Below are 19,083 nucleotides of genomic sequence, written 5' to 3' on the forward strand. Positions count from 1 at the left end.
AGCATATCCTAACCATTGTTCAGGCTATACAGGGAGCTGTCGTTTTATGATGTACAAATTTATATGGCAGGGGTTTAACTGAATTTGCAAATGATCTCTGTACTGAACTGTATTTGTTCTGGTGCTGTATATATGTACTGAGCTTGATTCTGGGGCTGTATATATATATATATGTGTGTGTGTGTATATATATATATATTTTTTTTTTTTTTTATATATATATACACTGAGCTTGGTTCTGGTGTTATATATATGTACTGAGCTTGATTCTGGGGCTGTATTTATGTACTGAGCTTGGTTCTGGGGCTGTATATATGTACCTTCTCTTAAGCTAAGAGTATATGTTAAATCTACTTTTACCTTAAGAGAAGGTAAATATATACAGTAAAAACTAAATCCAAAAAACCATGGAGGAATCTCAGTTTTTTCCAATTCACCCATTATATGGTACTTTACATGGTGCTAATAAAAACTATAACTCCTCCCGCAAAAAAGTAAACCTTCACACACCACTCCATTGACGTAAAAATAAAAAAGTTATAAAGCTCCTGACCACTTCAGTGTCTCAAAGTATTCTGCTTTCTTTCTTCTATATGGCTCATTCTGCTTTTACAGCTAAATTAAAACCGTGCCAGATCTGTGGCCGCCTAAACAGAAATCTGCAAATATATACGGTACAGCGTCTTCAGAGTTCGTGGGGGGGGGGCCCAGACCTGAAAAAGTGCCCGGGGCCCATGGTACCCTTAATCTGCCCCTGGTGTCACACCCCATTTGTAGATAGCGCCCCACCTCCCCCTTGTAGATGGTGCCATACAGCCCCCCTGTAGATATTGGCATAAAACACCCACTGTATATAGTGGCACACAGCCCCCCCTTAGTAGAAAGTGCAGCACAACCCCCCTTAGTAGAATGTGCCACACACAGACGCCTGTAGATTGCACCACACACAGCCCCCTGTAGATAGAGCCACAGCCCTCCCCTTGTAAATAGTGCCATACAGTTCCCCATGTGTATAGTGCCACACAGCCCCCCCTTGTGTATAGTGCCACACAGCTCCCCCCTGTGTATAGTGTCACACAGCTCCCCTTGTGTATAGTGCCAGACAGCTCCCCCTTGTGTATAGTGCCACACAGCCCCTCCTTTGTGTATAGTGCCACACATCCCCCCCCCTTGTGTATAGTGTCACAAGGCAATGGTGCATCCGAGAAAGTTGTATCAGCCAGGGAGGTGTCACTCAAACATGGAAAGGTGGGTTTGGAGGCAGGACTATGTGACTCTTCAGGATAGCGGCACTGCCCCATGACTCTCTAATGAGTAAATAGCATATAGTGTGCGTCATTTTAAAAATGGATTTAAAGAATTTTGCTGCATCTGAAAAAAACATACAAAGGAATGTTTGGAAATACTGTCAGATCATGTATTACCGCATGGTGGCGGTTCAAGGGGTTAAAACAACCTGACAGATTCCTATTAAATATACAATGAATTGAGAACAATTCCATATGCCCTGCAATTTTGTTATTATAAATATATCCTATATAACTACAGATCCAGAACCAAGCTCTGACATATATACAGTACCACAACCAAGCTCTGTACATAAATACAGCACTAGAACCAAGCCCATACATATATACAGCAACAGAACCAAGCTCAGTACATAAATAAAGCACCAGAACAAACCTTAGTACATATATACAGCCCCAGAACCAAGCTCTGACATATATACAGTACCACAACCAAGCTCAGTACATAAATACAGCACTAGAACAAGCTCAGTACATACATACAGTACCACAACCAAGATCAGTACATATATACAGTACCAGAACCAAGCTCAGTACATAAATAAAGCGCTAGAACCAAGCTCAGTACATAAATACAGCACTAGAACCAAGCTCTAAAATATATACAGCACCAGAACAAAGCTTAGTACATATATACAGCACTAGAACCAAGCCCATACATATATACAGCACCAGAACCAACCTCAGTACAAAAATACAGCACTACAACCAAACTCAGTACATATATACAGCACCAGAACAAAACTCATTACATATATACACAGCACCAAAACCAATCTCATACGTGTATATACAGCACCAGAACCAAGCTCAGTACTTACATACAGCATCAGAACAAAGATCAGTACATATATACAACACCAGAACAAATACAGCTCAATTTAGTGCAACCCCTGTCGTCTAGGTTTGTACGGTGTAAAACTACAGCTCCCAGCATGGCCCGAACAATGGTAAGGATATGCTGGGATATGCTGTTTCACAAAAAAATATCATATCATAATCATCTCGCAGCAGATCACACAGTGACTACAATGCTAATTAGAGGCAGAATAAACATTTACATTAAGTGACTCAACGGTGACATCTCAGATTCTATATTGTCAGGTCATGTATTACCGCATGGTGGCGGTTCAAGGGGTTAAAACTACCTGACAGATTCCCATTAAATATACAATGAATTGAGAACAATTCCATCTGCCCTGCAATTTTGTTATTATAAATATATCCTATATAAACTACAGATCCAGAACCAAGCACTGACATATATACAGTACCACAACCAAGCTCAGTAGATAAATACAGTACCACACCCAAGATCAGTACATAAATACAGCACTAGAACCAAGCTAAGTACATATAGACAGCACCAGAACCAAGCTCAGTACATAAATACAGCACTAGATCCAAGCTCTGACATACAGTGAAGGAAATAAGTATTTGATCCCTTGCTGATTTTGTAAGTTTGCCCACTGTCAAAGACATGAACAGTCTAGAATTTTAAGGCTAGGTTAATTTTACCAGTGAGAGATAGATTATATAAAAAAAATAAAAAAAAATCACATTGTCAAAATTATATATATTTATTTGTATTGTGCACAGAGAAATAAGTATTTGATCCCTTTGGCAAACAAGACTTAATACTTGGTGGCAAAACCCTTGTTGGCAAGCACAGCAGTCAGACGTTTTTTGTAGTTGATGATGAGGTTTGCACACATGTTAGATGGAATTTTGGCCCACTCCTCTTTGCAGATCATCTGTAAATCATTAAGATTTCGAGGCAGTCGCTTGGCAACTCGGATCTTCAGCTCCCTCCATAAATTTTCGATGGGATTAAGGTCTGGAGACTGGCTAGGCCACTCCATGACCTTAATGTGCTTCTTTTTGAGCCACTCCTTTGTTGCCTTAGCTGTATGTTTCGGGTCATTGTCGTGCTGGAAGACCCAGCCACGAGCCATTTTTAATGTCCTGGTGGAGGGAAGGAGGTTGTCACTCAGGATTTGATGGTACATGGCTCCATCCATTCTCCCATTGATGCGATGAAGTAGTCCTGTGCCCTTAGCAGAGAAACACCCCCAAAACATAATGTTTCCACCTCCCTGCTTGACAGTGGGGACGGTGTTCTTTGGGTCATAGGCAGCATTTCTCTTCCTCCAAACACGGCGAGTAGAGTTAATGCCAATGTTAGGGATCTGCCAGGTACTTCATCTAGGTATACTCCTGGGATTAATCAATCCACACCTGAGGCCAGACCTGTTCGACTGACACCATCTCCCACCAACCAGGGTGGCAGGCTCAGGAGTGGGAGAGCCTATCGCGGCCTGGTCTGTCGGAGTTAGCTCCGCCCCCTGTCCTTTATTACCTGCCCTGTTCTCTCCCTCAGTGCTTGTAATTCTTTTGGATTCCTGGCCCCACTGCTGCTTGCTCCAGCCTGCTTCTGCCGTGCTTCTGCCTTGCTGCAGTTCTGCTTAAACCTGCTTTGCTTTGCCCCTGGCTTGCTTCTGTCTCCTTGCCCGTTTGGGTGTACTTACTTCGTCCTGGTCCTGACTGTCCGTTCGCCGCTCCGTTTCCTCGTGGCGTTCCGTGGCTACTGCCCCTTCCCTTGCATGTTCCCTGTTTGTTTTCCTGTGCACTTAGACAGCGTAGGGACCGCCGCCCAGTTGTACCTCGTCGCCTAGGGCGAGTCGTTGCAAGTAGGCAGGGACAGGGCGGTGGGTAGATTAGGGCTCACTTTCCCTTCACCTCCTTCCGGCCATTACATAATTACAAGCCCTTACCTAGTCTACCATTTCTCCTACGCTGACGCTATCATGGACCCCCTTGAGACCCTGGCCCAGCAGATGCAGGGCCTCTCCCTACAGGTCCAGGCCCTGGCCCAAAGGGTCAATCAGGGTGACGCTGCTTTAGTAGTACCCCTCACCTCACCTCTAGAACCCGACCTCAAGTTACCTGACCGGTTCTCAGGGGACCGTAAGACGTTTCTCTCCTTCCGGGAGAGTTGCAGACTGTATTTCCGCCTAAAGCCCCACTCCTCAGGTTCCGAGAACCAGCGGGTGGGTATCATCATATCCCGACTCCAGGAAGGGCCCCAAGAGTGGGCCTTCTCCTTGGCTCCTGACGCCCCTGAACTTTCCTCTGTTGATCGTTTTTTCTCTGCCCTCGGACTCATTTACGACGAGACTGACAGGACTGCCTTAGCCGAGAGTCAGCTGGTGACCTTACGTCAGGGTAGGAGACCGGTTGAGGAATACTGTTCTGATTTTAGGAAGTGGTGCGTAGCTTCTCAGTGGAACGATCCGGCCCTAAGGTGCCAGTTTAGGTTAGGATTATCTGACGCCCTGAAGGATCTGCTGGTTAGCTACCCCTCATCTGACTCCCTTGACCAGGTTATGGCCCTAGCAGTACGACTTGACCGACGTCTCAGGGAACGTCAGCTAGAACGCTTCAGTGTGCTCCCCTCTGACTTTTCTGCGATCCCCCCCGAGGTCCCGTCTCCTCGCCCCTCCACGGAGGACTCGGAGGTACCTATGCAACTCGGGGCCTCCATGTCCCCTCGACAACGTAGGGAGTTTCGCAGAATGAATGGTCTCTGCTTCTACTGTGGGGACGACAAGCATCTACTGAACACCTGTCCCAGGCGCAAGAATAAGAAGCCGGAAAACTTCCGCGCCTAAGTGATCATCGGGAAGGTCACTTGGGCGCACAGGTATTTCCCGTTAATGTGAAACGCAATAAAATTTTGCTTCCCTTTCAGGTCTCGTTTGCTGGCCGGGCTGCCACGGGCAGTGCTTTCGTGGATTCAGGGTCATCTGCTAATATCATGTCTGCGGAATTTGCTATGTCTCTAAAGATGCCTTGTATTGATTTACCTTATCCTATCCCTGTAGTAGGAATCGACTCAACTCCCCTTGCTAATGGTTATTTTACTCAGCATACTCCTGTTTTTGAACTCCTTGTTGGCTCCATGCATTTGGAGCAGTGCTCTGTACTGGTGATGCAGGGATTATCGTCTGATCTGGTTTTAGGCCTTCCCTGGTTGCAGTTGCATAATCCCACGTTTGATTGGAATACTGGGGATCTCACCAAATGGGGTAATGAATGTCTTTTGTCATGTCTTTCTGTTAACTCTATTTCTCCCCGGGAGGAGGTAAACACGCTTCCTGAGTTTGTTCAGGACTTCGCCGATGTGTTTTCTAAGGAGGCCTCCGAGGTGTTGCCCCCCCATAGAGATTACGATTGCGCTATCGATTTGGTGCCTGGTGCCAAGCTTCCTAAGGGGAGGATATTTAATCTTTCATGTCCTGAACGTAAAGCTATGAGGGAATATATCCAAGAATGCCTGGCCAAGGGTTTCATTCGCCCCTCGACTTCTCCTGTAGGTGCTGGCTTCTTCTTCGTGGGGAAGAAGGATGGTGGTCTTAGGCCGTGCATTGATTATCGTAACCTGAATAAGGTCACCGTAAGGAACCAGTACCCACTTCCTTTGATTCCGGATCTTTTTAATCAGGTTCAGGGAGCCCAATGGTTTTCTAAGTTCGATCTACGGGGGGCATATAACCTTATCCGCATCAAAGAGGGGGATGAGTGGAAAACTGCGTTCAACACACCCGAGGGTCATTTCGAATACCTGGTCATGCCCTTTGGGTTGTGTAATGCCCCTGCTGTCTTCCAGAATTTTATTAATGAAATCCTGAGAGAGTACCTGGGTAATTTTCTTGTTGTGTACCTTGATGACATACTGGTGTTTTCCAAGGACTGGTCCTCCCACGTGGAGCATGTCAGGAAGGTGCTCCAGGTCCTTCGGGAGAATAATCTGTTTGCTAAGACTGAAAAATGTGTCTTTGGGGTACAGGAGATACCATTTTTAGGGCAAATCCTCACTCCTCATGAATTCCGCATGGACCCTGCCAAGGTTCAGGCTGTGGCGGAATGGGTCCAACCTGCCTCCCTTAAGGCGTTACAGTGTTTTTTAGGGTTCGCCAACTATTACAGGAGATTTATTGCCAACTTCTCGGTCGTCGCTAAGCCTCTTACGGACCTTACCCGCAAGGGTGCTGATGTCCTCCATTGGCCCCCTGAGGCCGTCCAGGCCTTTGAGACCCTCAAGAAGTGCTTTATCTCGGCCCCCGTGCTGATTCAGCCCAACCAAGAGGAGCCATTTATTGTGGAGGTTGACGCTTCCGAGGTGGGAGTGGGGGCCGTCTTGTCCCAGGGTACCAGCTCCCTCACCCATCTCCGCCCCTGTGCTTACTTCTCTAGGAAGTTTTCGCCCACGGAGAGTAACTATGATATTGGCAACCGCGAACTTCTAGCCATTAAATGGGCTTTTGAGGAGTGGCGGCACTTCCTGGAGGGGGCCAGACACCAGGTAACGGTCCTTACGGATCACAAGAATCTGGTTTTCCTAGAATCGGCCCGGAGGCTTAATCCTAGACAAGCTCGGTGGGCACTATTCTTTACCAGATTTAATTTCTTGGTTACCTATAGGGCTGGGTCCAAGAATATTAAGGCTGATGCTCTGTCACGTAGTTTCATGGCCAATCCTCCTTCTGAGAAGGATCCTGCTTGTATTTTACCCCCTGGTATTTTCGTCTCTGCCACGGATTCGGATTTAGCTTCTGATATCGCGGCTGATCAGGGTGCAGCTCCCGGGAACGTTCCTGGGGACAAACTGTTTGTTCCCCTGCAATACCGGCTGAGGGTACTCAGGGAAAACCATGACTCCGCTCTATCTGGTCATCCTGGCATCTTGGGCACCAAACACCTCATTACCAGAAACTATTGGTGGCCTGGGTTGCCTAAAGACGTTAGGGCTTACGTCGCCGCTTGTGAGGTTTGCGCTAGGTCCAAAACCCCTAGGTCCCGACCTGCGGGCCTACTACGTTCCTTGCCCATTCCCCAGAGACCTTGGACCCATATCTCCATGGATTTTATCACCGATTTGCCTCCATCTCAGGGCAAGTCGGTGGTGTGGGTGGTAGTCGACCGCTTCAGCAAGATGTGCCACTTTGTGCCCCTTAAGAAGCTACCTAACGCCAAGACGTTAGCTTCTTTGTTTGTGAAACACATCCTGCGTCTCCATGGGGCCCCAGTCAATATCGTTTCTGACAGAGGGGTACAATTTGTTTCCTTATTTTGGAGAGCTTTTTGTAAAAAGTTGGAGATTGATCTGTCCTTCTCCTCCGCCTTCCATCCCGAAACTAATGGCCAAACGGAAAGGACCAACCAATCCCTGGAACAATATTTAAGGTGTTTCATCTCTGACTGTCAATTCGATTGGGTCTCATTCCTTCCCCTTGCTGAATTTTCCTTGAATAACCGGGTCAGTAACTCGTCAGGGGTCTCCCCGTTTTTCTGTAATTTCGGGTTTAACCCAAGATTCTCCTCCGTCTCCCCTGGTTGTTCCAATAATCCTGAGGTAGAGGATGTTCATCGGGAACTGTGCACCGTCTGGGCCCAGGTTCAGAAGAACCTAGAGGCGTCCCAGAGCGCACAAAAGATTCAGGCGGATAGTAGACGTTCTGCTAACCCCCGGTTTGTCGTCGGGGATTTGGTCTGGTTGTCGTCCAGGAACTTGCGCCTTAAGGTCCCGTCCAGGAAGTTTGCTCCCCTATTTATTGGACCTTATAAGATCATTGAAGTCCTCAACCCTGTATCCTTCCGTCTGGAGCTCCCCCCATCATTTCGCATACATGACGTCTTCCATGCCTCCCTCCTTAAACGCTGCTCCCCGTCCTGGTCCCCCTCGAGGATACCTCCTGTTCCCGTTCTCACCCCTGAGGGGGTGGAATTCGAGGTGGCCAAGATTATGGACAGTAGGATGGTCCAGGGCTCCCTCCAGTACCTGGTCCATTGGAGAGGATACGGGCCGGAGGAGAGGACTTGGGTACCTGCCCGTGATGTTCACGCTGGGGTATTGATCAGGAGGTTCCACCTTCTCTTCCCCACTAAACCGGGTCCCCTTAGTAAGGGTCCGGTGGCCCCTCATAAAAGGGGGAGTACTGTTAGGGATCTGCCAGGTACTTCATCTAGGTATACTCCTGGGATTAATCAATCCACACCTGAGGCCAGACCTGTTCGACTGACACCATCTCCCACCAACCAGGGTGGCAGGCTCAGGAGTGGGAGAGCCTATCGCGGCCTGGTCTGTCGGAGTTAGCTCCGCCCCCTGTCCTTTATTACCTGCCCTGTTCTCTCCCTCAGTGCTTGTAATTCTTTTGGATTCCTGGCCCCACTGCTGCTTGCTCCAGCCTGCTTCTGCCGTGCTTCTGCCTTGCTGCAGTTCTGCTTAAACCTGCTTTGCTTTGCCCCTGGCTTGCTTCTGTCTCCTTGCCCGTTTGGGTGTACTCACTTCGTCCTGGTCCTGACTGTCCGTTCGCCGCTCCGTTTCCTCGTGGCGTTCCGTGGCTACTGCCCCTTCCCTTGCATGTTCCCTGTTTGTTTTCCTGTGCACTTAGACAGCGTAGGGACCGCCGCCCAGTTGTACCTCGTCGCCTAGGGCGAGTCGTTGCAAGTAGGCAGGGACAGGGCGGTGGGTAGATTAGGGCTCACTTTCCCTTCACCTCCTTCCGGCCATTACAGCCAAAGAGCTCAATTTTAGTCTCATCTGACCACAGCACCTTCTCCCAATCACTCTCAGAATCATCCAGATGTTCATTTGCAAACTTCAGACGGGCCTGTACATGTGCCTTCTTGAGCAGGGGGACCTTGCGGGCACTGCAGGATTTTAATCCATTATGGCGTAATGTGTTACCAATGGTTTTCTTGGTGACTGTGGTCCCAGCTACCTTGAGATCATTAACAAGTTCCCCCCGTGTAGTTTTCGGCTGAGCTCTCACCTTCCTCAGGATCAAGGATACCCCACGAGGTGAGATTTTGCATGGAGCCCCAGATCGATGTCGATTGACAGTCATTTTGTATGTCTTCCATTTTTTTACTATTGCACCAACAGTTGTCTCCTTCTCACCCAGCGTCTTACTTATGGTTTTGTAGCCCATTACAGCCTTGTGCAGGTCTATGATCTTGTCCCTGACATCCTTAGAAAGCTCTTTGGTCTTGCCCATGTTGTAGAGGTTAGAGTCAGACTGATTAATTGAGTCTGTGGACAGGAGTCTTTTATACAGGTGACCATTTAAGACAGCTGTCTTTAATGCAGGCACCAAGTTGATTTGGAGTGTGTAACTGGTCTGGAGGAGGCTGAACTCTTAATGGTTGGTAGGGGATCAAATACTTATTTCTCTGTGCACAATGCAAATAAATATATATAATTTTGACTATGTGATTTTCTTTTTTTACATATAATCTATCTCTCACTGGTAAAATTAACCTAGCCTAAAAATTCTAGACTGTTCAAGTCTTTGACAGTGGGCAAACTTACAAAATCAGCAAGGGATCAAATACTTATTTCCTTCACTGTATATACAGCACCAGAACAAAGCTCAGTACATATATACAGCAATAGAACAATGCTCAGTACATAAATATAGCACCAAACCCAACCTCAGTACAAAAATACTACACTAGAACCAAGCTCAGTACATATATACAGCACCAGAACCAACCTCAGTACATAAATACAACACCAGAACCAACCTCAGTACATAAATAAATCCCCAGAACCAAGCTCAATACATATATACACAGCACCAAAACCAATCTCATACGTATATACAGCACCAGAACAAAGCTCAGTACTTACATACAGCATCAGAACCAAGATCAATACATATATACAACACCAGGACAAATACAGCTCAATTTAGTGCAACCCCTGCCGTATAGGTTTGTATGGCGTAAAACTTGAGATGCTGTTTCACAGAAAAAAAAATCATATCATAATCATCTCGCTGCAGATCATACAGTGACTACATTGATGATTAGAGGCAGAATAAACACTTACATTAAGTGACTCACCGGTGACGTCTCAGTTTCTAGTTCTTATCTTCTCCCTCCGGTCCAGACATCTATGATGGATTTCTACCGGCCATGACCCATTTCCGCTCAGATGTCTTCAGCTTTTCACTTTTAAAACATTTCTTCACCTATAAACAAAGTTACAGTTCTCAACACCTCTTGCACCTCTAACTATAATAGCACCATACACTGTGTTCCTGATTATAATAGTACCATACACTGTCACACACACACACACACACACACACACACACACACACACACACCGTGCCCTCTGTAGATAGTGCCCCCATAGCCACCGTGCTGCCCTTCATATAGCTTCACCTATAGGTAGTGCTCCATGTATAGCCCACCTATGTAGACAGTGCCCTACATATAGCCACCCTGTTGCTAGTACCCCACAGGTAACCCACCCCTGTATATAGTGTCCCATATATAGCCCTCCCCAAAAATTTACATATAGCCCATCCCTATATAGTGTCTCACATATAGCTCCCCCTGTATATAGTGCCCCACATATAGACCACCCTGTAGATAGTGGCCCACATATAGAGCCCCCTGTAGATAGTGGCCCACATATAGACCTCCCCTGTAGCTAGTGCCCCACATCCCCACATATAGACCCCCCCCCCGTATATAGTGGCCCACATATAGACGACTCCCCTGTAGATAGAGCGAGAAAAAAAAAAAAAAAACTTTACATACTCACATAATCCCGTTCCTGTTCGCTGTCGATGCAGATCTGCCCTCTTTTGAGCAGGCCTGCTGGAGCTGAACGAGCGTCGTCCAATGACGCTGATTGGCGGGGCAGAATGACTTGCCTCGTCAGTCAGGGCCTTTCAAGCATGGAAGCGTTGCGCTGACGTCATCACGCCGCTAGCTAATCAGCATCATTGTAAGCTCTAGTGCATGTATTTGGCTGTCGCTAGTACCGGGACCCCCTCCGGTACTAGCGACGCCTACAGGCATGAGAGGGCCTGTGTCGCCTGACCCATTTTTACTTGTTGAGGCTCGGCGGCACGGGCCCCATAGTAGAGGCGCAACTGCTGTAGCAGCCATAACGGCTGCTAGCGGCGCCACCGGGCATATGGGGTTGCGTGTGTCGGCTGGCGGCATGGGCCCCCTCAAGCCGTGGGCCCCGTAGCGGCCGCTACAGCTGCTACCGCGGTAGTTGCGCCACTGGGTCCCACCCATTTTTCATAACCAGCCAGATACAATAAAGCAGCCACAGCATATAATTCTTTCCCATAAAGTGTCCCATTCTTCCCCATAATTCTTCAGTATAATTCATCCCCATAAAGCGTCTGAGCATCTGACTGCTGAGGGCTTTATGGGTAAGAATTATACTGTGCTCAGCCTCCTGCCCCACTAATTTAAATGTGATCGGCCGAAGCTAGGTGGGGGCATTATACTGCAAGTGGGCATCTGAGCATCTTACTGACTGCTGAGGGCTCTGTGGGGGAAATTATCTCCCCATTGAGCCCTCACTAGTTACTATACTGCAAGGTGGGGCTCTGAACCTCTAACTGACTGCTGAGGGTTCTAAGTGAGAGGAATACCCCACATAGCCCTCTGCAGTCAGTCAGAATCTCAGACCCCCCCATCCCCTTTGCAGTATAGTAACCAGTGAGAGCTCCCTGGGGGGGGGGAACATTCCCCCCCCCATAGAGCTCCCGGCTGTCAGTAAGATGCACAAAACCCCCCCTGCAGTATAATTTCCTCCCCTAGCTTTTGCCATCAGTCAGTCAGATGCAGGAGCCTGAGTTCCGTAAGCGGCGCTCAGTCTTAAACACGGGCCACGGCTCACCTCATGTTATTCCTCTTCTTTATAGAGAGTGAGTGCTCCACTGCCCCTCCTGCCGACCTGCTCCTCTCTGGTGAAGCGTGCTGCGTGCAGCATCAGAGAGGAGAAGGAGTGTTCAAGCAGACGTGCCCATCATGCATGTAAAATAAGCCATGCCCCCAGCACAGTCCGTCCTTGGCTCCTGGCACAAAATGCTGCCCCCCCTTTAAAGCTAGGTGGCGCCGCCTGAAGGGGCAGGCTCACCTCGCCTCATGGCAGGTGCGGCTCTGGCACCACCTGTTGTTGATTGAAGTAAGTTGTGCCGAGGTTCATGCATGGTGCTGGGTTATATAGTGCTCCAAGAGACAGAGCAGTGCCAATAATTCTGTCTTCTCATACAAGAAAATTAACTGTAACTCATATCCTGCAAATTAGACTGTTATACATGAGTAAAGATATGGTAGCTGTCTCCACTGCACTATGTTGTAGCCACAAGTTATCTCCCAGCTTTAGAGGGTATACCTACTGAGGGAGTGACCAGTCTCCAAACGCCCAGTGGTTGAGGCCTAACGCCTGTCCAGAGGTGAGAGCTATGCCCCTTTAATCATTAAGGGCCATAGCTTTCACCTCTGGACAGGCCATAGGTAATGGTTGATTACCACCGTGACCTATGGAGGTGCCTATAGGTTAACGGTTTTACATGCAGTTTTACTGGGCTTTCTATTGTAAAAAGTGTAAAAAAAAATTGACGGATCCCTTTGTATTAATAAGAGTAGTCAATTACGCTTTTCAATACACTTCAACACATATTTTGGGAAGTCATAGAGCCTAAGATATCAGCAATTAAATCACTAAATATTGTCTTGTTTAGCAGCAAGTTTTTTAAAAATACAAATCATAATCTCCCAAAGTTCCTAAGCTCATCATCTACTAGAAAAAGAAAAGAAACAAAAAGAGTGCCAATTTTAAAGCTGCTTATAGATGAAAATTACTTTGTTACAGAAGCAGGGGTTGAAAATGCTCTTTTAGTGCCCAAGGAAAATCTTGCAAGATGCCTTCTCCATCCCACCCTGTATGCCAAGATTTTATTTCTTAGCAAATTCTATTTTTATTATAATATTTCACACATTATACAAAAGCAGGATGTCCAACAAGACAAACACAATATCACACCTAGGTTTTATGGGCTGTAATAAAAGTTACATATAACACATTTGCACTCATAAAACTGCTCGGCCAAACTCTAAGGTACACTTGAAAAAGGTTGTGTTAGTCTGTATTCACACATGCCATTTTTGGTGTTGGTTTTGTTGAATTTTCTTTTTAAAAAAATTACTGTAAATGAGGGGCGTGGCTTGCCTATGTTGAAGAAAGCTGCACAGTGGCTAAGCTCCCGCTCTCCAACCTTCGTTAAAGCCAGATGAACTATAGACTGCTTTTTCCTAGTACTGCACCTGGTCATGTTATCCAGAAAAAAAAGAGGACGATTTTCCAACATGCATTGGGGTTCTCCGACATGAGCGGTATCCAGAAATTTCTATGGGCAGGTAAGCCGCTTGCAAAGCAGTCTAAACCTCCCAAGATGGAGGCAGCACCTGCGTCACCATCTCCCAGAGCTAGCCCGGCCTTCCCCTAACTAACTCCACAGTGTAAAAGAGACTCACAATCTGACTGGTCTTTTGTACTCGGTCGATGATGCAAACTAGTAGGACTGGAAGAGCCACCGCAGAGCCATTCCTACAAAGCAATATTTGAAGATACTCATAAGTTGCATTGAGGAGCCACATAAAAGAAACCTCGAGACTCAAAAGCAGGAGATCCCAGCACTGGGGCACTAAGTTACAGATCTAGAAACCTCCCTGGATGACTTGTTTTCCATTCTGACTGATCACAGGTCAGTCATTCAGAATCATACATCCCAAATAGCTGATCTCACTTATCACCTGAACGATATTGTGAACAGAAACATGACAAATAATTTGAGTGAGGGGTCTTCCAGATACTTTTCGCTCACAGGGAACTTGGCCTTAAACCTACTTATCCCTCCCATCCTTGGTATGTGGTGTGTAGAGCACTCTAAGGCCATATTAAAGCACCCAGAAATCACAACTCCATCACCCACAATGGTTCCACAGTATCCATTCTGTCCAATTTATCATCATGCCGGATCCCCTAGCTCAGATGTGCACTTAAACCTCTTCTTCTGTTCCTCAAAGACAACGAATTGCCTTTCAACTTACTGTCCATCGCAAAAGCAAGACAGACATTTTTTGAACATTGGTGACCTCCCTATCTTCCTTGGAACTCTGAAGTTACCGTAGGTTGCTTTGCCTGACTGGCCAGTCCCGCATCAGCTTATGGCTCTCCCCTAGAAAAGGGCAATGGCAGATTAGCCATTTCAGCAAGCAACCAAATCACACAGAGCGGTGACACCAAAGCCGTGAGTACTACATGAGGTGTTGCCAAACTCTCATGGACTTCCAGCTTTACTAGGCCTGTGGAGTATTTTGGACTTTAGTTGATCAAGAACTTTGGTCCTCCTCTCTACATCTCTAGCACTGGAAGGGAAGTAAATGTACAGACGACCCAACATTATTAGGGGACTCTCACTGTCCTACATTACATGGACTGAATTAGCTCTCGATATGTGGCCCATAATAATTATTCTTGCAGAGGTCCAAGATGTTCTGCATTGACATTGTTATGTGCCTTAAAAAGTAGCCAGTTTGGCAGTATTGTCTCTGAACATACACCTATACCAATTTGCATCTTTTATACTGTATTTAAAGAGGCTCTGTCACCAGATTTTGCAACCCCTATCTGCTATTGCAGCAGATAGGCGCTGCAATGTAGATTACAGTAACGTTTTTATTTTTAAAAAACGAGCATTTTTGGCCAAGTTATGACCATTTTCGTATTTATGCAAATGAGGCTTGCAAAAGTACAACTGGGCGTGTTGAAAAGTAAAAGTACAACTGGGCGTGTATTATGTGCGTACATCGGGGCGTGTTTACTACTTTTACTAGCTGGGCGTTGTGTATAGAAGTATCATCCACTTCTCTTCACAACACCCAGCTTCTGGCAGTGCAGATCTGTGACGTCACTCACAGGTCCTGCATCGTGTCGGCCACATCGGCACCAGAGGCTAAAGTTGATTCTGCAGCAGCATCAGCGTTTGCAGGTAAGTTGCTACATCGACTTACCTGCAAACGTGGATGCTGCTGCAGAATCAACTGTAGCCTCTGGTGCCGATGTGGCCGACACGATGCAGGACCTGTGAGTGACGTCACAGATCTGCACTGCCAGAAGCTGGGCGTTGTGAAGAGAAGTGGATGATACTTCTATACACAACGCCCAGCTAGTAAAAGTAGTAAACACGCCCCTATGTACGCACATAATACACGCCCAGTTGTACTTTTACTTTTCAACACGCCCAGTTGTACTTTTGCAAGCCTCATTTGCATAAATACGAAAATGGTCATAACTTGGCCAAAAATGCTCGTTTTTTTAAAAATAAAAACGTTACTGTAATCTACATTGCAGCGCCTATCTGCTGCAATAGCAGATAGGGGTTGCAAAATCTGGTGACAGAGCCTCTTTAACTTGTGTATGCTGTCTATAAATTACTTCTACTTTTTAATCCACAGGAGAGTCAGGGGTGGCTTCGCCTAGACCTCTTCCTTTCTCCGTATGGTACCAGTGAGATTTGTCACAAAATTAGCGGATGTTGACTTTAGTCTGTTATCACATGTCTTGCAGAGTTTTATAGTTTTGTATTATACCGACATCTTTCCTCCTCTGTTCCCTCATTTCCACTTTACTGATACCCATGGGGACTACGGTTGGAGAACTAGTTTCCAGCAATTTAGCTATGACTGAATGACATTTGGCTCTTACAAAATCAAGGGCCTTAACAACGTGAAAAAAACGCCACCGGGTAGCTAATAATTATCATAAAAAGAGTTTCCTTGTTACTCCACCAGGGCTTCAAATATCTTCAATTGCCAGAATTATCCGATTTGGTTTCATGGTCCCAATCCACAGGCTAAGGCAGATGGAGCCTTTGCTTTCCATGTTTCTTTCTCTCCCACTGTATTAGATAGTGTAATAGATCCGTAAGGAAGAATTATTTACTTGAAACTGGAAATCTTTGGAATTCTACTGTATATACTGTAGATAATCTTTATTTTCACAATCATGGTCAAGTGGACTATGTCTTGAGAGTCCTGCGCAGACTGGCGACCTTTACTGAAAATACTCATCTGAATCTGATAGGCGACCTAAATTTAGCTCTGCACTGAATCCTGGACCCATCTGTGGGTAAGTCTTCAGTTTCTATAGTATCAATCTGGCAGACCTGGGGGCCTTCATTAGGCCATCAGGCTGCTACGCCAACCATCGACATCCCACGATTGTGATTGGGGGCCAATGGGGTGACGGAGGGGTGCCCCCCTCTTTATATTGCCTTAGATGCCACGGTCGTAATTGACTGCAGCATCTAAGTTATTAAAGCGCCAGGATCGAAGTTATCTCCTATCCCGGCCGTACAGTATAGTGTCGGCTGTATGTCACAGCCGACACCCGCTGAGTATGCTCCATATTCCCCCTTTACAACTATGACATACAGTTATGTCAAATGTCGAGAAGGGGTTAATTTCCATCATAGGAGTAGAACAATGAAAAAGACAGCAGCTATGGATCTGTCACATGATGGACACAAACAACGCCCGATGGACCCTAGGGACTATAATAGGATCCTTTGGGTTTCCATCATGGTGTTTGGCATTTTACCAGACAAAATAGCGATATTTTTTCTGGCTTTTTTGACCGAATCTGCAACGGAAGCTCTTAACGGAGCCTCCAATGAAGATGTGAACACAGCCTTAATCTCTTTTCACACCTTCGTTACTTCTTTTGCGTTAGACTTTTTGACTTTTTTGACTGTCAGAACAGTGTAGAATGCTGCAGGATGTTTCCAGCAAAAAATAAATAAAAAAACAACTGATACCTGCATGGAACATGATTGATTCATTATTATTAAGTCAATGGAGAAAGAAACAGATCCATCATCTGTCAAGCGGCTGTTATTTTAGTTAGATGACAGAAGTACACAATAGACCAGATATATTAACATGACTTATTATTTGCCCTTTAGTTAGCACCTGCAGATTTTTATTTTAGGTTCTCATGATGGTGAACGAATATCTTGCCCAGAGACAAAAATTCATTGCTGAAGGGAGACCTTCTACCAGATGTTTTATAAGCTCTGCTGTAATGCATGTGCAACTTTCTGTTACAGCAATTAAAATTCATTTGTTCAGTGAAGACTTAGTTCAATAGTAATATGGAAAACTCTCAAAAATAGTGATACAATCTAATTTAATATTTGTTGATCCTGTTAGAGCTGTCTAGGAAAAATGAAATCTTATAGGCATATCTTCAGGTTTATTTTTCTACTGTTCGTCAGTGTTTTTCTTTTCCAGTTTCTCATTCTGTTCCCTTACATAGTTCTTTATAAAACTGCGTACAGAATTCTCCTCATAAGGACTAAGTGGCACCTGTGGGAGCCTTAGGAAATGACTAATAAAAAAATAGGAAATGTCTTTTTTTCTGAATAGAAACGCAGACAGAAGGGATTTGTTCTTTGTCATTCTGTCTCCGCTCACATTAGGGTAATAACTATTCCATGTTTAACATAATAATAAAAACAATGTGTGGCGGTATCGAGAAATTAAGATATCTTCATTTTGAGCAATTCAAGATCCTAAATTTAAATACACCTGTGAAATTCAATGTGAAAAAAAAAAAGCCCATGCCATTCACTTATATCGAGGAGGAGAAGGAATCTGCCAACTAAGTTCATTGGCATATACAGTATAATACACTTCTAGCTGTAGAGTACACATGTCACGATGCAGGGTGTGGACCCCCACTGTGCCGTACCGTGTAGGGGGATAGCAGCTGGCCAAACAGGTAAAGTACAGCGTTCAATAGTTCAGTGAGGATACCTGAGGCCACATAGACAGTAGCAAGGCAGTCACGTCTGGGACCAGGCGGCGGGCAGACGTCAGGTGAGGCGTAGTAAAACAGGCGTAGACTGCAGCACAACACGGCAACAGCATAGCACGGCACTAGAACTGGGTAACATGGAAACAGGATACGGGATACAGGAACAAGGTACACTGGGAAACTGGAAGACACTGGGCGACCATTAGCACGACAAACTTCGTGTAACAAACAACACTCTGGCAAAGAGCAAAAGGGCACAGCCCTTTTTATAGCCAAGTGCATCCTGGGCTACCTTGCAGAATTCCTGCAATATGCGCGGACCTGCCCTTTAAGACCGTGCACGCGCGGGCGCGTGCGCCCTCCGGAGACAGTCTCGATGTACGGAAGTGAGTGCCGGCGCCTCACAGGAGGACGACGCTGCACACAGGTAGGATGTCCATGGCCATGGCGATTGAGGTTTAAGTCAGAACGATGGGCCGTGGCCATAGACGTTACAGTATCCCCCCTCTTACGCCCCCTTTTCTTGGGATCAGAGCGGGAGAGAAACTTCCTCACGAGGACAGGAGCATCGATGGTCTCCTCTGGCTACCAAGACCTCTATTCTGGGCCGAACCCTCTCCAATCCAATAAAATAAAATGTCCTTCCTCCCACCTTCTTGGTGGCCAGAATCTCCTTTAATTCGAAAGTCCCAGATGAGCCACCTGGGACCACTGTGGAACTAGGAGTCCTGGAGTAGCGGTTCAGGACCAGGGGCTTCAGCAAGGAGACATGGAAGGAGTTAGGAATCTTGAGGGTAGGGGGGAGCCGGAGCTTGTAGGATACCGGGTTGATCTGTAGCAGGATTTCGAAGGGTCTGAGGAACCTAGGGGAAAATTTGCACGACGGCACCCTCAGCTGGATATTCCTAGAAGACAACCAGACTTTAGTCCCTGGAAGGAACTGCGGAGGAGCCCGTCTTCTTGTATCTGCCTTTCTCTTCATGCGGTCCACCGCCAACAGGATAGAAGATCGGGTCTGTTGCCATATCTGTAGAAAGTCCCTAAAGGTCGAGTCGGCTGCAGGCACCTGGGAAA

This window comes from Rhinoderma darwinii, chromosome 4, assembly GCF_050947455.1.
Source record: "Rhinoderma darwinii isolate aRhiDar2 chromosome 4, aRhiDar2.hap1, whole genome shotgun sequence".
Lineage (NCBI taxonomy): Eukaryota > Metazoa > Chordata > Amphibia > Anura > Rhinodermatidae > Rhinoderma > Rhinoderma darwinii.